At 46.0% G+C, this 22,999-nt stretch overlaps 1 protein-coding gene across 2 annotated transcripts in view; it reads left to right on the plus strand.

Annotated features, from left to right (window-relative positions):
- LOC141171879 (uncharacterized) overlaps positions 1–22,999 on the plus strand; it is a 307,194-nt gene that overhangs the window by 273,779 nt on the left and 10,416 nt on the right. Inside the window, exon 1 of one of the 2 annotated variants that reach the window (XM_073655516.1) lies at positions 11,507–11,598. The exons of the other annotated variant lie outside the window; for it this stretch is intronic. The gene's annotated coding sequence lies outside the window, so the exon portion shown is untranslated. Of the gene's footprint in view, positions 1–11,506; positions 11,599–22,999 lie in introns of those variants that run through there. 2 annotated transcript variants of the gene reach the window in all.

Genomic DNA, 22,999 nt, shown 5'->3' on the forward strand with positions numbered 1-22,999 from the left:
CAGGTAGGCTAGCAGACAGGTAGCAGATGAGCGCTCCCAGGTGAGCGGGCAGGAGTCACTGGACAGGCAGGTGGTCACAGCACGTGACGGCGGAGCCTCCTGGTAGGCTAGCAGGCAGGTAGCAGATATGCGCTCCCAGGTGAGCGGCAAGCTGGTCCATAGACAGACTGACAGGAGTTGGAAGGCAGACCGTCGGACCTCAGGCAAGCAGGCAGGTAGCTGAAGTGCGCTCCCAGGTGAGCGGGCAGGCTGGTCCTTAGACAGACTGACAGGATTAGTAAGGCAGACCGTCGGACCACAGGCTAGCGGGCAGGTAACAAGTAATCAGGCAAGAATCTGGCAGGTAACTGGCAGGAAACTGGCAACGGGACCTGAGGGCTGAAGCACAGGTGAGACACAGGTGCAAACAACATTGCTCGGGCACCTCCATTTTGGAGGAGGTGCCTTATATATGGTCAAGTCCTCCGGCCATTGGCCGGGGACTCCTTAGGACGGCGCGCGCGGCCCCTTTAAGAGGGAGGGAGAGCGCGCGCGCGCGCCCTAAGCACAGTGGCCGGGAAGGAGCGCGCGCTGCCAGCAGAGCGGGAGGAGGACGCCGAGCACGGAGCAGAGAGGTGAGGGGAACAGCGTCCCTGCCTAGCAGAGGGCAGGGACGCCGGCGCTACATATATATATATATATATATATATATATACAGTGAAGGAAATAAGTATTTGATCCCTTGCTGTTTTTGTAAGTTTTCCCACTGACAAAGACATGAACAGTCTATAATTTTAAGAGTAGATTAATTTTAACATTGAGATATAGAATATCCAAAAAAAATCAAGAAAATCACAGTGCCCCTGACGAAGCATCAGCAATACGGCGTTGGGGTGGTGTGAGGGGGCCGGGGTATGTTCTGAATACGTTTTCTCTTTTGATCCCTCTGGCTGTAGCCATTATGGGAAGGTGTCGCAGCTTTTATTTGAGTATTATCTCTTGATAACAAATATTCATTTCATATCTAAATTTAATATATGTATATTTATGTATATTAAAAAAAATTCTTTCCAAATCAGACAATGTGATTTTCAGGATTTGTTTTCTCATTTTGTCTCTCATAGTCGAGGTCGACCTATGATGTCAACTACAGGCCTCTCTCATCTCTGTAAGTGGGAGAACTTGCACAATTGGGGGCTGACTAAATACTTTTTTCCCCCACAGTATACATATAATATATATACAAATATTTTCATGTGTGTGAGTATATATTATTATTATTATATATATATATATATATATATATATATATATATATAAAATGTGTGCATATAAGACCGTGTGCTTTGCTGGAGGGGGAAGGACTTTTCTCTGAACAGAAGCTCAGTCTGGACAAATCAGAAGCAGATTTACAATAGTTGTGTAAAGGTGGTGTATACAACTCGTAAAACCAGTTCCCTTCTGTCCTATCAGCTGAGGTTACCAGGGTTCATCATAGATCTTAAGCCCCCGTCTCACATAGCGAGATCGCTAGCGATATCGCTGCTGTGTCACGGTTTTGGTGACGCAACAGCGACCTCACCAGCGATGTCGCTATGTGTGACACTTTGCAGCGATCAGGCCCCTGTTGTGAGGTCGCTGATCGCTGCAAAGTGTCCTGGACCATTTTTTGGTCGTTGCCCTCCCGCTGGTCAGCACACATCGCTGTGTGTGACCAGCGGGAGCAGCGATCAGGCTGGTAACCATGATAAACATCGGGTTACTAGGGGCACACGTGCCCCTAGTAACCCGTTGTTTATCATAGTTACCACTCTGCTACAGTGAGCGGGAGGTTACCGCTCACTTTAGCAGGCTCGTAACCATGATAAACAACGGGTTACTAGGTGCGCGTGTGCCCCTAGTAACCCGATGCTTACCATGGTTACCAGCCTGCTCCAGCAGGCTGGTAACCAGGAGCAGGACATCGTGGAAAGATTCTTTCCACGATGTCGCTGCTCCCCTGATTGTTGGTGAGCCTGCCTGTTTGACAGCTCACCAGCGACCACATAACGACGCAGCAACGATCCCTGACAGGTCCCTAAGTGTGACGGGGCCTTTAGTGATGGGGGGAAAATGGGAGAATACAATAGGCTGGTGATATCAGTCCCCCACATCGGGGGCTGGAGATACCCCTCTTGGACTGGATGTAAAATCACAAGACACATGTGCTGTCTCTCTCTTACTCCATGGACACAATGACGACCATATCTGGTTGATACATTACAGACCAAAAGTTTGGACACACCTTCTCATTTAAAGATTTTTCTGTATTTTCATGACTATGAAAATTGTACATTCACACTGAAGGCATCAAAACTATGAATTGACACATGTGGAATTATATACTTAACAAAAAAGTGTGAAACAACTGAAAATATGTCTTATATTCTAGCTTCTTCAAAGTAGAAGGGAAGGACCAAATGTATGACGATGGGAAAATGAGGGAACCCAACAACTAGGGAAAATGAGAGAGGAGACCCCCTAGGCAGATCTTACAACACCCTGACTCCCCTATTGTCCCTAATCACCAAGAAACTCCAAGAAGAAACTAGCTGACTGCTAGAACTCCAGGCCTGAACAGAGGAAAATAGTTCACCGGTGACTCTCTGGAGACACTGTGGGTTTTTAAATATCAAGCAAGGGTGTGTCAATTAGCAGCAGAAAGAGGAGATCACTGCTGGGTCCTAGCGAGAGAAGAATAGCACTACACTACAGGGATGAAAGAATCAAAAAGGTGTCTGCAAAGCCAAGCGCAGCGACCTTCTACAGCTGGATCCAGAATGACTCTGTCATGACACCCTCCCAGAATGTTAGACATAATTATTCCAGCAGCCTTTACGCCCATCGTGGGGGCGGAATAATAACAAATGTGGGATTAGAGGCTTAGAATACATAGGGGCGTGATGGATTCTAAGTCTTTGTATGAAATAGAATAAAAATGATAACAAAGATGGACGGGCACATTGGGAGATGAGAGGAAATAGGATGGGGTTTATTGATAATTACTATTTCATCCTTATTACTACTAACACTGAATGACTGCGGAGGTTGGCACCCTAAGAAGTCCATAGTCTAAAGAAAAGACTTAGAATTCATCATGTCCCTTTGTATTCTAAACCTCTAATACCAGAGGAATATCGTTTCCTAAGTGGGGTCACTGTAGTGGGAGAGGGGGTCTGCTGTTTTGGCAGCTACACACAATATTCCAGACAAATCAGCAATCCAGAAACCATATACCGTGGATACGGAAAGTATTCAAACTCCTTTAAATTTTTCACTCTTTGTTTCATTGCAGCCATTTGGTAAATTCTAAAAAATTCATTTTTTTCTCATTAAAGTACACTCTGCACCCCATCCTGACTGAAAAAAACAAAAATGTAGAAATTTTTGCAAATTTATTAATAAAGAAAAACTGAAATATCACATGGTCATAAGTCTTCAGACCCTTTGCTCAGGCACTCATATTTAAGTGACATGCTGTCCATTCCTTGTGATCCTCCTTGAGATGGTTCTACTCCTTCATTGGAGTCCAGCTGTGTTTAATTAAACTGATAGGACTTGATTTGGAAAGGCACACACCTGTCTATATAAGACCTCACAGCTTACAGTGCATGTCAGACCAAATGAGAATCATGAGCTCAAAGGAACTGCCCAAGGAGCTCAGAGACAGAATTGTGGCAAGGCACAGATCTGGCCACGGTTACAAAAGAATGTCTGCATTACTTAAGGTTCCTAAGAGCACAGTGGCCTCCATAATCCTTAAATAGAAGAAGTTTGAGACCACCAGAAGTCTTCCTAGACCTGGTCGTCCAGCCAAACTGAGCAATCGTGGGAGAAGAGCCTTGGTGAAAGAGGTAAAGAAGAACCCCAAGATCACTGTGGCTGAGCTCCAGAGATGCAGTAGGGAGATGGGAGAAAGTTCCACAAAGTCAACTATCACTGCAGCCCTCCACCAGTCGGGCCTTTATGGCAGAGTGGCCCAACGGAAGCCTCTTCTCAGTGCAAGACATATGAAATCTGTTATGATCTGCTACAGGGACTAAGGAAAGACAGGAGAACTGTCCCTACAATAGAACTAAACTAGATCCCTACGATGTAACGGGGAACCTGATCCTGCGATCAGACCCGCTAAAGTCCTCGGCTAGTCTGAACGAAGACTTATAGATGTGAGGGAGGGATCCCTACAAGAACTAGGGACTGGGATAAGTTGGACACCTCCTAGCAGAAATTGTAGCAGTCAAAGACAAACACACAACAAAAAGCATAGAGGTCAGAAGACCTAGCAAAACTAACAGAGAACGGCAACAGAGCACCAAGCTAGCTCAAGAGTAGTAAATACAATGAAGTCCAGCAAGACCAGGAGGGCGGAGCCGGATTAAATAGGCAAAAATGGTCATGTGACCAGCAAACTAAAAAAAACCTAACAGGAGAGTTCTAACAGTACCTCCTCTTCTAAGAGGATCCTCCGGATTCCCTAGGCCCAGGCTTACCAGGAAACCTCCTGTGAAACGCTCTGACAAGTCTGGAAGCAGAAACATCATCCGCCCTCACCCATGAGTTATCCTCAGGTCCGAAACCCTTCCAAGCGACGAGATACTGCAAACTCCCTCTATACCGTCTAGAATTTAGGATGCGGGAAATTTCATATTCCCTGTCCTCCACCACCGGAGGAACAGTGGCAGAGGCGTCACCATCAGACACATCAGCTTTTTTCAATAGAGAAACATGAAACACCGGGTTAATCTTCCAGGACATAGGAACCTCCAACAGCAGATTGGTTAACTATCTGAAGCACCTTAAAGGGCCCTACGAACTTGGGACCCAATTTTTTAGAAGGAATCCTCAATCGCAGATTCTTAGAGGACAACCAAACCATGTCACCAACAGCGAACAAAACCTCTTGCCGTTTCCTATCAAAGTACCTCTTAGATTTTTTGTTGGCCTCCTGAAGATTACCACGCACATCCGTCCAAACTCTCTCCAAATCACCGGAAAAACTCTCCTCCTCAGGCACAGCCGAAACCAATTTGGAGAATGACCCAAAAGACGGATGTCTCCCAGAACAACAAAAAAAAGGCGAACACCCAGCAGAAGAGGATGTATGGTTGTTAAGAGCAAATTCAGCAAGTGGCAGAAACTCAGACCACCCCTCTTGATTGTCTGCCACAAAACAACGCAAGAACTGCTCAACATCCTGGTTCTTCCTTTCTGTCTGGCCATTAGACTCAGGATGATATCCAGATGAAAACGACAAATGAACTCCCAACCTGTCACAAAAGGCACGCCAAAAACGAGCCACGAACTGAGGTCCCCTATCAGAAACAATGTCAGTAGGAACACCATGTAGTCTGACAATTTCCTTGACAAAGGCCTTAGCGAGTGTCTTAGCGCAAGGCAGTTTGATGAAGGGAACCAAGTGACACATCTTGCTAAAACGGTCCACGACCACCCAGATGACCGTGAAACCTTCAGAGGGGGGAAGGTCAGTAATAAAGTCCATAGCCAGATGTGTCCAAGGTGCACTAGGAACCTCCAGAGGGCAAAGCAACCCCGCAGCAGAAGCATGCGAAGACTTGGATCTAGCACACACAGTACATTGGCGCACCCACTTAATGACTTCCTTCTGCCATCCAGGCCACCAAAAACTGCGACCCACAAGTCTCTTGGTCTCAGAAATTCCTGGATGACCTGCCAACCGAGACTCATGACACTCAACAAACAAATCTCTCCTAAAGGTCCTAGGCACAAACAACCTCCCATGGGGAGTGTTAGATGGGGCATTCTCCTGAGCTTTAAGAATCTCATCCTCCAAAACGGAGTCCAAAGCAGCAATCACAACACCTTCTTGTAAAATGCTCTCCTCTTCCTCCTCAACACCGACCATGGGAGAAAAGCTGCGAGACAAAGCATCCGCTTTAACATTCTTGGTACCCGGGATGTAAGTAACGGAAAAATTAAACCGCGAGAAAAAAAGTGCCCACCTAGCCTGACGGGCATTCAAGCGCTTGGCAGCATCAAGATAGATAAGATTTTTATGATCAGTGAAAACCTGAATGGGAAATTCAGCACCTTCCAAGAGGTGACGCCAGTGTTCAAATGCGAGTTTAATCGCCACCAATTCCCGATTACCAATATCGTAATTAAGTTCAGTCTCAGAAAATTTTTTTGAAAAAAAGGCACAGGGATGTACTCCATCCTTGTTTTCCTGAGACAACACCGCACCGACCCCCACCGAAGAAGCATCAACCTCAACCAAAAATGGCTTAGTCACATCAGGCTGCATAAGGATGGGAGCAGAGGTGAACCTCTCCTTTAGAAACACAAAAGCTTCAATGGCCTCAGAAGTCCACTGAACCGCATTAGCACCTTTCCTGGTGAGATCGGTCAGCGGTTTGACAATAATAGAAAATTTTTTTATGAATTTTCTGTAATAATTGGCGAAACCCAAAAACCTCTGTATCGATTTCAAACCAATAGGCCTAGGCCATTCCTGCACAGCTTGAACTTTAACCGGGTCCATCTCAAAACCTTCACTGGAGATAATGTAGCCCAAAAAGCTAATTCTCTGTACAGCGAACTCACATTTCTCCAGCTTAGCAAAAAGCGAATTGTCCATTAATAACTGTAATACCTCACGTACGCTCCGCCAATGAGACTCCAGATCAGGCGAATAAATCAGAATGTCATCCAAATACACAACCACATTTTTGCCGATTAAAGGTCTAAGGATGTCATTAATAAGATTCTGAAAAAATGCTGGAGCATTGGTAAGACCAAAAGGCATAACCAGATTCTCAAAATGACCCACAGGAGTGTTAAAAGCAGTCTTCCATTCATCACCCTCCTTCATGCGCAACAAATTGTATGCCCCCCGGAGATCAATTTTAGAGAACCACTTGGCCCCCACTAACTGGTTAAATAAATCAGGAATCAATGGCAGTGGGTAAGGATTGCGTACAGTAATTTTATTAATCTCACGAAAGTCCAGACAAGGACGTAAACCGCCATCTTTTTTTTTTACAAAAAAAAATCCAACAGCCACAGGAGACTTGGAAGGCCTAATGTGACCGGCGGCCAAGCTTGTCTGTATGTATTCCTCCAAAGCCTTTCTCTCAGGAATAGTAAGATTAAATAAACGACTTTTAGGAAGAGTCGCTCCAGGGACAAATTCAATGGTACAATCATAGTCTCTATGGGGAGGCAAAATTTGTGACTCCTCCTCAGAAAAAACTCTCCAAAAATCCTGAATAGGTACAGGCAATTCCCCTTTATCCACAGCAGCAATACGTCCGTTACAACACTTGTCATAACACTTAGGGCTCCAGGACTTAATTTCATTGGTAGACTAATCCAGTACAGGATTGTGCAATTTTAACCAGGGTAACCCCAATATTACTGGAGAAGGCAAATTATCCAATACCACCAAATCCAAATTTTCTTGGTGAATACCATTAATAGTGAGGGGAAATTCACAGACCTTATGGAGTAACACTCTTCAAGGAAGAGCCATCAACAGAAACCACAGCAGGGGATGACAAAGTTTTAGGTTCTAATCTAAGTTTTTCCAAGAATCCCCCATCAATCACATTCAGAGTAGAACCACAATCCACAAATACCCGAAATTCAATTAATTCATCCTGAGCAGCAGTAGTGGCCGATAGGAATACTCCCTTAGAATTTAAACAGGCAATACGGGCATAACTGACCATTTTTTTTTCTTTCTTCAAACGAAGCACACAGTTCTTAATAAAATGACCAGAATTTCCGCAATAGAAGCACAAGCCTTCAGAAAGCCTGCGATCTTTTTCCTGGATGCGGGGTGGCATCGCCCCAATCTCCATCGGCTCTCCATTGTCAGCACAGACCCTCTCAAGACTCGGAGCTGACATAGCAGAGGATTTGCTCTCATTAACCCTTGCACGCAGTCTTCTGTCCACCCGTATAGCTAATTGCATAGCCTCCTGCAAGTTTCCAGGTGTGGGATAAGCAATCAGTAAATCCTTAACCCTTTCACCTAGCCCTGCAAGAAACAAGCTTTTCAAAGCTGAATCGTTCCACCCCACCTGGGCCGACCACCGACGGAAGTGAGAACAATATTTTTCCACATTACCTGATCCCTGCCTCAAACGTCTCAATTCAGACTCAGCAGATGAGACACGATCAGGATCATCATACAACAAACCCAAAGCAGAAAAAAAACTATCCACTGATCTAAGGCATGGATCACTAGGTTGGAGAGAGAAGGCCCATCCCTGAGGATCTTTGCGCAAAAGTGACATTATGAACCCTATGCGCTGTGATTCATCACCAGAGGATCCGGGTCTCAAACGAAAATACAATAAACAAGCATTTTTAAAAGAAAAAAAATCTTGTTGTTCGCCAAAAAATAAATCAGGCAGACGTACCTTTGGTTCCACAAAATGTGCTCCAGAACAACTACTCACGTGTTGTTGGAGCTTGGCCACCTCCAGAGAGAGTCCCTGCAAGCGTTGAGCCAAATCTTGAACCGAGACCATGATGGAAAACTGGAGGTCTTTCCTTAGAGAAATTTTTTTTTTTCTTTTAGGGCTGGACTTACTGTTATGATCTGCTACAGGGACTAAGGAAAGACAGGAGAACTGTCCCTACAATAGAACTAAACTAGATCCCTACGATGTAACGGGGAACCTGATCCTGCGATCAGACCCGCTAAAGTCCTCGGCTAGTCTGAACGAAGACCTATAGATGTGAGGGAGGGATCCCTACAAGAACTAGGGACTGGGATAAGTTGGACACCTCCTAGCAGAAATAGTAGCAGTCAAAGACAAACACACAACAAAAAGCATAGAGGTCAGAAGACCTAGCAAAACTAACAGAGAACGGCAACAGAGCACCAAGCTAGCTCAAGAGTAGTAAATACAATGAAGTCCAGCAAGACCAGGAGGGCGGAGCCGGATTAAATAGGCAAAAATGGTCATGTGACCAGCAAACTAAAAAAAAACTAACAGGAGAGTTCTAACAAAATCCCGCATAGAGTTTGCTCAAAAACACATGAAGGACTCCCAGACTATGAGAAATGAGATTCTCTGGTCTGATGAGATGAAGATAGAACTTTTTGGTGATAATTCTAAGCGGTATGTGTGGAGAAAGCCAGGCACTGCTCATCACCTCCCAATACAATCCCCACAGTGAAACATGGTGGTGGCAGCATCATGCTATTGGGGTGTTTTTCAGCTGCAGGGACTGGACAACTGGTTGCAATTGAAGGAAACATGAATGCGGCCAAGTACAGAGATACCCTGGATCAAAACCTCTTCCAGAGTGCTCTGGACCTCAGACTTGTCCGAAGGTTCACCTTCCAACAAGACAATGACCCTAAGCACACAGCTAAAATAACAAAGGAGTGGCTTCAGAACAATGCTGTGACCATTCTTTACTGGCCCAGACAGAGTCCTGACCTAAACCCAATTGAACATCTCTGGAGAGACCTGAAAATGGCTGTTCACCAACATTTACCATCCAACCTGACGGAACTGGAGAGGATCTGCGAGGAAGAATGGCAGAAGATCCCCAAATCCAGGTGTGAAAAACTTGTTGCATCATTCCCAAGAAGACTCATGGCTGTATTAGCTCAAAAGGGGGCTTCTACTCAATACTGAGCAAAGGGTCTGAATACTTATGACCATGTGATGTTTCAGTTTTTCTTTTTTAATAAATTCGCAAAAATTTCTACATTTCTGTTTTTTTTCAGTTCAGATGGGGTGCAGAGTGTACTTTAATGGGAAAAAAATGAACTTTTTAGAATTTACCAAATGGCTGCAATGAAACAAAGAGTGAAAAATGTAAAGGGGTCTGAATACTTTCCGTACCACTGTAGTGATTCTTCCCTTCCGAGCCGTGGAAGCGAGATCTTCTGCCACATTCTGGTGTCGCCTTATTGTTGAGAAACTGCGTTAAAAATTGTGTAGCCACCTATAACCTATTCCTGCCCACAGTGCCCCCATCCAGCGAGTGTTTGAGAAAGGTTATTACACTGAAACGTCCCGATATTCACAACCAAGGATCACAATCTCATTTATCATTGCTGCGCGCTGTTTACTGCATGAATGGAAGGAACAGCTGAGATTCTCTATTACTGGGATCCAACTCCACTCGCTTCTCACACTCAGCAATGTCTGCACTCCAGACTATATTCCCGAGGCATCGTACACTAACTACTTCTGTTACATACGTTCTGCTCCATACACACACGGCTCCGCTCCGTACGCCTCGTACACACGGCTCCGCTCCGTATGCCTCGTACACACGGCTCCGCTCCGTACACCTCGTACACACACGCGGCTCCTCTCCGTACACCTCGTACACAAGGCTCCGCTCCGTACACCTCGTACACGCGCGGCTCCGCACCGTACACCTCGTACACGCGCAGCTCAGCTCCGTACGCCTCGTACACGCGCTGCTCCGCTCCATACGCCTCGTACACACGCGGCTTCGCTCCGTATGCCTCGTACACGTGCGGCTCCGCTCCGTACGCCTCGTACACGCGCGGCTCCGCTCCGTACGCCTCGTACACGTGCGGCTCCGCTCCGTATGCCTCGTACACGTGCGGCTCCGCACGCCTCGTACACGCGCGGCTCCGCTCCGTACGCCTCATACACGCGCGACTCCGCTCCGTACGCCTCATACACGCGCGACTCCACTCCGTACGCCTCGTACACGCGCGGCTCCGCTCCGTACGCCTCGTACACACGGGGCTCGGCACCGTACGCCTCGTACACGCGCGGCTCCGCTCCGTACGCCTCGTACACGCGCGGCTCCGCTCCGTACGCCTCGTACACGCGCGGCTCCGCTCCGTACACCTCGTACACGCGCGGCTCCACTCCGTACGCCTCGTACACGCGCAGCTCCGCTCCGTAAGCCTCGTACACGCGCGACTCCGCTCCGTACGCCTCGTACACGCGCGGCTCCGCTCCGTACGCCTCGTACACGCGCGGCTCCGAACAACTCGTACACGCGCGGCTCCGCTCCGTACACCTCGTACACGCGCGGCTCCGCTCCGTACACCTCGTACACGCGCGGCTCCGCTCCGTACACCTCGTACACGCGCGGCTCCGCTCCGTACACCTCGTACACGTGCGGCTCCGCTCCGTACACCTCGTACACGCGCGGCTCCGCTCCGTACACGCGCGGCTCCGCTCCGTACACCTCGTACACGCGCGGCTCCGCTCCGTACACCTCGTACACGCTCGGCTCCGCTCCGTACACCTCGTACACGCGCGGCTCCGCTCCGTACACCTCACACACAGCTCTGCTCCGTACACCTCGTACACGCGCGGCTCTGCTCCGTACACCTCGTACACACGCGGCTCTGCTCCGTACACCTCGTACACACGCGGCTCTGCTACATCCACACTGTAAACCCCTCCTGACCCCACACATAAACTTCAGCTCATCCAGCACCATGACAACCAGCACAGCAGAGTCCTGCATCCACTGAGGCCCCTGATCATGTGACCCCTGACTCCTCCCCTCCTGTGACCTCATCACAGGTCCTGTGCGCACACAACAGCCATATATGTGGTGGCGGCTCTGCAGGTGGAGGTATGTGGAGACCCCATTACTGGGCGCAGGGGGCATTAACCCCTTCAGCACGGAGACTTTTGGGGTCTTGTGTTGCCCCTTTATAAGAATCATAACGTTTTGTTCTGTTTCCTGTAATAGATACATACGACCCAACTATGGAGACAGGAAGGGAGGAAACATATTGTTCTCAGAGTACAGGACCCCACAGTGTAATGCCCCCATTATGCCCCTTATACAGGATGTATGATGCCCCCACACAGTGTAATGCCCCCATTATGCCCCTTATGCAGGATGTATGATGCCCCACACACTGTAATGCCCCCATTATACCCCTTATGCAGGATGTATGATGCCCCCCACAGTGTAATGCCCCAGTTATGCCCCTTGTGCAGGATGTATGATGCCCCCATTATGCCCCTTATGCAGTATGTATGATGCCCCCACACAGTGTAATGCCCCCATTATGCCCCTTATGCAGGATGTATGATGCCCCCACACAGTGTAATGGCCCCATTATGCCCCTTATGCAGTATGTATGATGCCCCCCCCACAGTGTAATGCCCCCATTATGCCCCTTATGCAGGATGTATGATGCCCCCCACACAGTGTAATGCCCCTTATGCAGTATGTATGATGCCCCCACACAGTGTAATGCCCCCATTATGCCCCTTATGCAGTGTGTATGATGCCCCCACAGTACCGCCTGAGGTCCTGCAGTTGGAATAATCCCTCTAGAGTTGGTTTTCCCTCTGCCTGCTCCCCTCCATGTATACCCTCGAGCATGTATATATGCATGTAGGGGAGCAGCCGGCCTTACTAGATATCGAGGCTTTGTACAGTAATATACGGCCTGAGGATGGTATCAGAGGAGTAAGACGTTTCTTTAAATCGAGATCAGTACAGTGTAGCAGACATAATGACTTCATGGCGGATCTTCTAAAATTCACTCTTACTTGTAACTACTTTCTTATTGACAGGCAGTACTTCCTCCAGCTCAGGGGTACTGCGATGGGGAGCCGCTGTGTCCCCTCATATGCTAACCTATCCCTGGACTGGTGGGAGGAAACCACAATATTCTGAGATGATTATAAGTGGTGGCATCCATATACTGGGGTATGGTAGAAATATATTGACTACATTTTTATCATCTGGTCGGGGACGAGTGAACAATCTTTTTAATTTGTCAGGGAACTCTGCATCAATAGAGTGGGCCTTAGATTTACATCTGAATTTAATTATAATAATAATAATAATTTTTATTTTTATATCACCAACATATTCCACAGCACTTTACAATTTTAGGGGGGACTTATACAGACAATACAGACTTTACAGAATAAGCATAACTCAGATGTTAAAAGGAGTGAGGGTCGCAAGCTTACAGTCTATAAGGAAATAGGGGAGACACAAAGGTAAAATGTTCATATATTCTATAATACAGCCTTAATATAGTAAATAGTACATAACACTACATGAACTGGTCGCCATCCAGTATGTGTACAGTACAGACAGAGGCTAATCAGTGCATGGATTGTATGAGCATGATTTTGAAGAAAATTTTAATATGGCCCAAACTGGGACAGTTAGATAGTGTGTTGAGGTGATAGGCCAGTCTAAAGAAATGGGTTTTTATGGCACACTTAAAACTCTCCTTATTGGGCATTAATCGAATTATCCTGGGTAGTGAGAAATCTTGGAGATGGAAGTGGGAGGTTCGGATTACAGAGGATTTTAGTTTAAAGTTATTAGCAGAGCGGAGGGCACGTGAAGGGTGGTAGACTGAGACGAGGGAGGAGATGTAGGGGGGTACTGAAGCATGGAGCGCTTTGTGGGTGAGAGTGATACGTTTATATTGAACTCTGTATTGGATGGGCAACCAGTGCAATGGCTGGCACAGGGAAGAGGCATCGGTGTAGCGGTTGGCGAGGAATATGATCCTGGCTTCTGCATTCAGGATGGATTTGAGAGGGGAGAGTTTAGAAAGAGGGAGACTGATTAGTAGAGAGTTGCAATAGTCTAGACGAGAATGAATAAGAGCTACAGTAAGAGTTTTTGCAGAGTCAAAGGTAAGAAAATTTCTGAATCTAGAGATGTTTTTGAGGTGTAGATGACACGAGCGAGTGAGTGATTTGATATGAGGAGTGAAGGAAAGATCTGAATCAAGTATGACCGCAAGACAAGCGGGCATGTTGCTGGTGAGTAAGGGTGGAGCCACAAACGGAAATGGCAATATCGGGCACAGGTAGGTTAGTGGAGGGAGGAAATATGAGTAGTTCAGTTTTTGACAGATTCAATTTTAGATAGAGGAAAAACATAATGTTAGAGACAGCGTAAAGACAATCACTGTTGTTTTGTAATAAGTCAGGGGTGATGTTTGGAGAAGAGGTGTATGATTGGGTCATCAGCATAGAGATGGTACTGAAAACCTAATCTGCTGATTGTCCAATAGGAGCGATGTATAAGGAGAAAAGAAGGGCGCCTAGGACTGATCCTTGAGGAACCATGACAATAAAGGGAAGGAGAGAAGGAGAGGAGCCAGCAAAAGATACAGTGAAGGAGCGGTCAGAGAGTTAGGAGGAGAACCAGGAGAGGACAGTGTCCTTGAGGCCGATAGAGCGGAGCGTAGTGAGGAGGAGCTGGTGGTCCACAGTGTCGAATGATTCAGAGAGATCAAGAGAATCAGCAGGGAGTAGTGACCATTAAATTTAGCTGTTAGTAGATCATTAGGGACTTTAGTGAGGGCAGTTTCATTAGAATGTAAAGAGCGGAAGCCAGATTGTAAAGGGTCAAGAAGAGAGTTATCTGAGAGATAGCGGATTAGGAGTGGACCAGGCGTTCCAGGAGTTTAGAGATAAAGGGAAGATTGGAGACAGGTCTGTAGTTAGCAGCACAGTTCTGGTCCAGGGATGGTTTTTTTCTTCTTCTTCCGTGACTGGTTTGAAGTCAGAAAATGAGCAAGATGCAGTGTGGGAGGGAGGAACATGCATTACATTTGAGGATTGGGAGAAAAGTTTGTGTCGGATATGGTTAATTTTCTCTTTGAAATAATTGACCAGATCGTCAGCGCTGAGGTCGGTGGTTGGGGCCTGTGCTGTTTGATTGAGGAGAGAGTGAAAAGTGTCAAACAGGTGTTTTGGCTTATTGGGCCGTGAGATGATGAGGTTGTTAAAGTAGGTTAGTTTGGAGAGGTGAAGCGCAGAGTTATAGGTTTTAAGCATAAATTTATAATTGAGGAAATCTTCAATTAGATTTTCTCCACAGCCGTTCAGCACGCGTGGAGCACCGCTGGAGAAGACGTGTTTACAGCGTGTGCCAGGGTTGTCCTCATCTGCGCCGAGTTGTTCTCTATGTAGGAGGTGCAGCTTCATCCAGGGAGCATTGCAATGTTTCGTTATAATGCTTCAGTGCAGAGTCAGGACATGAGAGGGAGGAGATTGGGCCAATGATGTTTGCAACGTTTTCATACATTTCTGGGTGTTAATGGATTGTATATTTCTGTAAGTGTGGAAAGTGGGGGTGTCCTGAGCAGGGAGACAGTCCTTGACAGAGAATGAATGAAGGTTGTGATCAGAGAGTGCAAGAGGAGCGTTAGTAAAGTCATGTATTGAACAGAGCCGGGCGAAGATCAAGTCAAGAGTATTTCCATTTTCATGTGTTGGAGAATTAGCATGTTGTGAAAGGCCGAAGGAGGAAGTTAGAGATAAAAGATGAGCGGCAGATGGGGAGACGGAATCGCCAATTGGGATGTTAAAGTCTCCCATGATGAGGGTGGGGATGTCATAGGATAGAAAATTTGGAAGCCAAGTGGCAAAATGATCCACAAACTGACGGGAGGGGCCCGGAGGGCGATACACAACCGCCACTCGCAGGGAGAAGGGCCAGTAGAGTCTGACTCTGTGGGCCTCAAAAGAAGGGAAGATAAGTGAGGGTGCTGGGGGGATAACCTGAAAAGTACATTTTGTTTAAAGGGGCAGACCAACACTAATTATTACCTGTTGACGTTCCTCTATGTACTGATCAAGAAAGATTGAAATGGGACCCTAGGGACACTCATCTACCATAAACCTTCAAGCACTAATAAACTATTAAAGTGGGATAACCATCACCCCCATCCCCATATTAAGAGGAAAACCCAAGGGCCAATTTTTACAGTTGAGAAGGTACTGCTCGAATGTCACAGATTTTAATATACAGGCAATAGACCTGAACACCAGATTAAGGGATAATGGGTACTCATGGTACATTTTCGATTCCGCATCATCATTTGCAGAAAAATGGGAGAGAGAGACACTCCTTCATACCAATCCAAGAGATCAAGAAGAAGATTGGACTACACGAGTAAGAAAAACTTATGACAAACAGAGTGACTGTATCTTTCATATCCTCAGAAAACACTGGGATATACTTGTGGTCGACCCGGACCTGAGGGTGCTGTGGAATCTACTCCCACAATAACTTTCAGAAAGGGTTGGTCAATTAGGGACCATTTAGTGCACAGTGTCTATAAAACACCTGCAACCAAGGGGACTTGGTTAGATAGAAGACTCTGCGGTTTCTTTAGATCTAGGGAATGTTGTACATGTAATTGGATGAGACAATGTAAATCTTTCTCAAGTTCCTCCATGGTTAAAATCTTTTTCCAGTGGGATTATTCCAGCTGTAAAACCTCAGGACTAGTATATATGGCCACATGCACCTGCCCCCTAGAATATGTAGACAAGATCAAGAGGGAGTCTAGGAGGAGAGTAGGGGAGCATTTGGGCGATATACGCCATGGTCGGGAGATCTCATTAGTGAGACACATAAACAGTGCACATCGAGGTGAACCCGGAGACCTCTCCTTTTCTATCATTGTGGTGGTTAAACCCAATGTGAGAGGAGGTGATCACAATAGATGTATCCTCTGAAAGGAAAGTGAGTGGATTGTTAGACTGGATTCTCGAGCCCCTAAGGGACTCAATGAGCAAATTTCCTATGCCTGTTTTGTGTGACTACAGCCCCATTCTGGATTATATTTTTGGATTTTATGCTCTACCCATTGCTAGTCAGTTCCCTGTGAATGGGGTTTACATATGTTGTACTTCACCGAGATATCTGAGCTTCTATATCAGAATTATTACTTATCAATGATATTCCACTTATACTGTTTCGTCATTAACAAGTGTGGTGATCCTTGTGTATCTCTAATTGTGCAATAGAGGTCAAATTTGACCATTTAGGAATATACTGTGGGCCACCATCCCATATTTTTTGTGGTGATAAAGTAGATCTACATGCCTATTACATGATGGGAGGATGTGCAGTACTTGTTTTTAGTTTCCCATGATGCTGATATCAGAGATAGGATTTTTCTATGTTGGTGGTATGCAATCCAATACCATATGCGATCCGGAGTGGTACGCATGTTTCCGGACATGCGCATGCGCAGATAGGAGACCGTGATGCACTCCGGCATGGAACGCACATGTCCGGGCACGTTTGAGCTTTCTTCCCGCCCTTTGTTTTGTGCTGGATTGTGGGGCGTTCTTGAGAATTTATTTTTGTTCCATCTTTCTTTAGTTGATCCCACTGATGCATCAGATAAGTCCTCAGAGAATTATAATTAGAGGAACCCATGGACACATTAGGATTTGTGAAGCTGACCTCCGCTCTCCTCTATTTCCTTTGAATTTATTGTGTGACCTGTATTTCAGAACAGTAGCTCCTGGTTTGTTTCATTTCCATGTGTAAATTGAATTTGACTCGTAGCCTTTGATATCTCTCTCAAACGTAGTTTTTTTTGATGTGTGAGATAGCATCCTCCAGACTTTGTAAATTCTTTTGCATATTTTGTTTGAGTTTTGGATCCAAAAAGGCTTCTACACCAGGCGGAATAAGCAAGAAACAAATATCAAACGCAATGTAACTTGGTTATCCTATAAGGGTTTTTTTAAACGTGGACATACACCCTGTAAAGCATGCAACTATGTTAATAAAACCAACACATTTGAAGAAAACCAAACAGTACAGCAATTTTCAATACACAATTTCATCAATTGTACCACTATAGGGGTCATTTATTTAATAGAGTGTATAGAGAGTTAACTACAATACGTGGGATGCACATCAGGTCCGCTAAAAAAATGTATTAGAAGACATTAATCTATTAAGATATTTGTCAGTCGGCACCACACAATCTAAATCACTGAAATATGATACGGGGTGCAATGGTAACTGTGCACCAAAGCACATAAAGAAGTAGGTAGAGAAAAGCTTGCACAGTGAGATAATGCACACCCAAAAATAATAAGAATTACTACAAATAATAAATAAAATAGCAACTTTATTTCATGTAGGGACACACAAGTGGTTAAAAAACATACGACCCCTGACGAAGCTACTGTAGAAGCGATACAGGTAGGGCATAGATACCTACGGAGGGTTTCCACTGTAGAGGGGTAAGCCCTACGCGTATCGCTACTACTGTATCTTCGTCAGGGGCTGTATTTCTCTTGCTGATCAAAACGGTCATAGTATTTGTATAATTCTGAATGCTGAATTCTATTCGTTTGGAAACAATCATGTTTACTGTGCTAATGACAAATTGTACTAAGTCAGCTGAAAGTTTATTTACAACAGCCCCTGTGATACCAACTATGTAAATAGATTAGCTCAAACAATGATAGGTGATCCCTGCACCTTTACCTCTTTTACCTGGGCTTTATGACCTCACACAGATGTAAATATAAACAGGGGTGTCTGTAATGCTGTAGACAGAATGAAATTTGGGACAGAGAATCACGGAACATCAGAAGGACTTTGGAAGGAGAATGGGAGACATCCTTCAGGAAAGTAGATGGATTGCATGGCATCTAAAGAGACACAGATTTGTATTCTACATGATTCTAGTCTAAGGGTATCAGCCCTCACTGGAAAGTTTCACATCTGCTCCATTAACCATCAGAGAGACCATGGATACTTTTGGGAAGTCCAGGAGAGGACGAAAAAGTCACTTGGCCCCATGGATATGCTGTTTTGGTGTTACTAGGAGGGACCCACCGGTCACCTAGAACCCATGGAGACATTTGGAGTTGCCAGGAGGGACCCACCGGTCGTCTGGTCCCATGGAAACTCTCGGAGAGGCCAGGATGGGACCATCGGGTCTCCTGGTCTTGTACCTCGATGGACTGTTGACTTCCTAAGCTTGCCGCTACCTTCTCTCTGTGGGGGCCAGCCAGAAGCGGAGGGCCATTGGTTGAGGTAGTTGGCCCTGGAAGTCTCCAAAGTCGCAGCTGTTCTATCCCAGGCGGGCGGAGAAGGAAGGGTGAGACTGTGTAATGTTGTACCATCTTGGGTATTTGCTGGATAGTTCTGTATGTTTAATGTCTGCTTTGTGGTTCAATAAAGTATTACCACGCTGTTTTACCCTCACCCTGTGTTGTTTGAGTAGCATTACGCCCACAGAAGACCCCGGGTCTTCACAGTCCCTGACCAGGGCGGCTCATGCTGTGTTCTTCAGACAAGGTGCATTAAATAAACAGTGAGCTGACCTCCCTCTCCATTTTCTCATTATATGCATGTTTTCCTTATAGAGACAAATATTTATTTTTGCTAAAACTGTGATATTTTCACTTTAAAAATTTTTTAAACCTTTTTTAATAAACTTTTTAAAATAACTCTCATTAGTGCGATCATACAACACAGAAGCCTCTGATTGCTCAGGTGATGCACTGTACTACTGTAGTGCCGTGTATTATCACTGCCTGTCAGTGTAATACTAACTGCCCCATACACATGAGATAAGTATTGGCTGAATGATCATTTGGCAGACGGCTATCTCTCCAGACTCCCCCATATACAAATATTCCAGCTTTCCTGTGGTTTGTATGACTGACTGCATCTGTAGGGAGGTCCCCAAATACATTATATAGTCGACCAAAATCAGTGCTTCCATGTAACTTTAGTCTAATGTTTATGGAGGCGTTAAAAAGTAAGTTATGGAACTCTGCCTCTTGCCCGGCCTAATAGACTTTTGTACATTACATGCCCAGTACTTGGGGGAGGAGGGCATTCAGCCGAACTCTGTCACACCTTCTTGGATGCCATGTTTACTTTTTGCAGGAGCAAGTGGTTAAACTGCCAGGGATTTTATTGCAGCCGCACCTCTGCCATCCCTGAGGTGTACATCTATGTTCTGGTGCCCAAAAGAGTTCATAACTTGTGTTGAGCGATACCTTCCGATATCGGGAAATATCGGATCGGATTGGATCGGACCGATACCCAAAAAGCATCTGGTATCGCCGATTCCGATACCGGAAACCAATGCAAGTCAATGGGACAGAAATATCGGAATAAAAATAAACCCTTTCTTTCCTTGTAGGTTAATTCTACATGAAGGAAAACAACTAAGAATAATGTCGAATGTATTGGGGGAGGTGGGCGAGACAATAAAGGCATAGAGGTTTAGCCCAATCAAATGGAATAGCAGGAATTAATATTTTTTTTAAGACGTTCTGAGTTACGGAAATATTGACTATGTTAAGTATTTTTATATTTTGTCAGATATTTATGTTTCACTACTTCCATGCTCTTCACCTTCTTTTTTACTTCTCCCACACTTTCTCCTTCATCATCCTCAGCATCAGCATCTTTTTCATCCACTTCTTCTTCACCTTCTTCATCTTCTTCTTCTTCACCTTCTTCGTATTATTCTTTTTTTTTACATTCTTCATATTCTTCTTCTTCAACTATTATTCTTCTTCATATTATACTTCTTCATCTTCTTCATCTTCTTCTTCTTCATCATATTCTTATTTGTGACAGGCATTCCTGTAGTTGTTATCTATAAAAGTTTGAACATTACACCTTTCGTTCTGCCCGTCACAAAAAAATTACAACAGGATTTGTCCGCATTCAGTTTGGCCTGCAGCAGCAGGTCTTTTCCAGGGGCACCACGAGGAGGAACGGACTCACCCCCATACACTGCTTAGTCATCTTCTGCTTATAATTTAGATATTATCTTTTGCTCTGATTTTTAGTCTTATGCTTAATGTTCTTCCGCTTTTTGTTCTGCAGCTTCTTGTACTTCTGCTTCTTGGTTTTCTGTCTCTTGTTCTTCTGTATCTTGGTGGTTGTCTTCTCTTCTTTGTCCTCTTGGTCAACTTCTTTAGGGTCATCTTCTTGGTCTTCTTCGGGGTGGTCTTCAGGGTCGTCGTCTTCGGGGTCCTCGTCTTCTTCGAGGTGGTCTTCAGGGTCCTCGTCTTCAGGGTCCTCGTCTTCTTCGGGTTGGTCTTCAGGGTCCTCATCTTCTTAGGGTTGGTCTTCGGGGTCCTCGTCTTTGGAGTCCTCGTCTTCATCGGGTTGGCCTTCAGGGTCCTCGTATTCAGGGTCCTCGTCTTCGGGGTCCTCGTCAGGGAGATCCAGAGTGATTACCAAGAACCATTTCAAAAAGCTTTAACTTGGAAATGTAGCAGAAGGTACAAGAAGGCTGAGGAACTATCGAGGACCAGCTGACGGTACTGGAACCCGGATGGGTAGCAGAAGGTACAAGAGCCAATGGAACTACCGAAGACCAGCTGACGGTACTGAAACTCGGTTACTAAGCAGGAGGTACCTGTGCCAGAAAGCACTACCAAGGACCAGCAGACGTTGGTGGAACTTGGATACCGAGAAGGAGGCACCTAAGCCAAAGGCACTGCCGAGAACCAGCTGACGGTACTGGAACCCGGATGGGTAGTAGAAGGTACAAGAGCAAATGGAACTAACGAGGACCAGCTGACGGTACTGGAACCCGGATGGGTAGCAGAAGGTACAAGAGCCAATGGAACTACCGAAGACCAGCTGACGGTACTGGAACTCAGTTACTAAGCAGGAGGTACCTGTACAAGAAAGCACTACCAAGGACCAGCAGACGTTGGTGGAACTTGCATACCGAGAAGGAGGCACCTAAGCCAAAGGCACTGCCGAGAACCAGCTGACGGTACTGGAATCCGGATGGGTAGCAGAAGGTACCCATGTAAAAAAAAGTTTCAAGGCCGCGAACCGGCCGCAGTTACCAAAACCCACAGTCCTACAGGGGGTGCTTGTCCTATTGGCACTATGGAACCAGCCTTCATTGCCAGATCCCGCAGCCCACATAGGAGTCACCTAAACTGCAGGCACCTTAGAGTCGGCTAACCCGACCGCAACACGACAGGACAACGCATTGGAGGCAAAGTGACGTTGACACTACCCGGGAAACAGCTGGCGTGCTGGAACCAGGCTGGGCAGTAGGGAGTACCCGTGCCAAAGACACTGCTGGGAAAAATCTGGCGGTGCTGGAACCCAGGGTAAATACTAAAAACAGAGGAGCCAGAGGTGTAATTGGAGCAAGTTTTAAATCAGTAGTACAGTGGATGTGGACAAAGCAGGAGAATTTGCCGGACACACAGCTGGAGATCAGCTGTCGTTACTGAACCCCAATAACACTGGAGCAAGCGTTGACTGTGCAGATGGCACTTTTGAGCAGCAACTAGCGGTGTTGGAGCCCAGGGTAAATACTAAAAACAGAGGAGCCTGAGGTGTAATTGGAGCAAGTTTTAAATCAGTAGTACAGTGGATGTGGACAAAGCAGGAGAATTTGCCGGACACAGAGCTGGGAATCAGCTGACGTCACTGAACCCCAATAACACTGGAGCAAGCGTTGACTGTGCAGACGGCACTTCTGAGCAGCAACTAGCGGTATTGGAGCCCAGGGTAAATACTAAAAACAGAGGAGCCAGAGGTGTAATTGGAGCAAGTTTTAAATCAGTAGTACAGTGGATGTGGACAAAGCAGGAGAATTTGCCGGACACACAGCTGGGGAACAGCTGACGTTACTGAACCCCAATAACACGGCAGCAAGTGTTGACTGTGCAGACGGCACTTCCGAGTGCCAACTGGCAGTGTTGGAGCTCAGGGATAATACTGAAAACAGAGGAGCCAGAGGTGTAATTGGAGCAACTTTGAAATCTGTAGTAGTGAGAATGTGGACAGAGCAGGAGAAATTGCCGTCCACACAGCAGAGGAACAGCTGACGTTACTGAACCCCAATAACACGGCAGCAAGTGTTGACTGTGCAGACGGCACTTCCGAGCGCCAACTGGCGGTGTTGGAGCTCAGGGATTACGGTTCAGGTGGTAGAAACATGAACACAACAGGAGACCTTGATACTGTTGCCAACCAATTATTTATTCTGTAAGAGGACTGGCAAATTCATGAGAGATCCAGGCCTTGTTCATTTTGAGAAAAGTAAGCCGGTCAACGTTATCGGAGGATAGTCGCATGCGACGGTCTGTTAGTACACCACCTGCGGCACTAAAGACGCGTTCCGATAATACACTAGCAGCAGGGCAAGCTAGCACCTCCAATGCATACTGACTAAGCTCTGGCCATGTATCCAGCTTACAGACCCAAAACTTGA

This window comes from Phyllobates terribilis, unplaced genomic scaffold, assembly GCF_046119375.1.
Source record: "Phyllobates terribilis strain yellow unplaced genomic scaffold, ASM4611937v1 Scaffold_12__6_contigs__length_324123572, whole genome shotgun sequence".
NCBI classification, from domain to species: Eukaryota; Metazoa; Chordata; class Amphibia; order Anura; family Dendrobatidae; genus Phyllobates; species Phyllobates terribilis.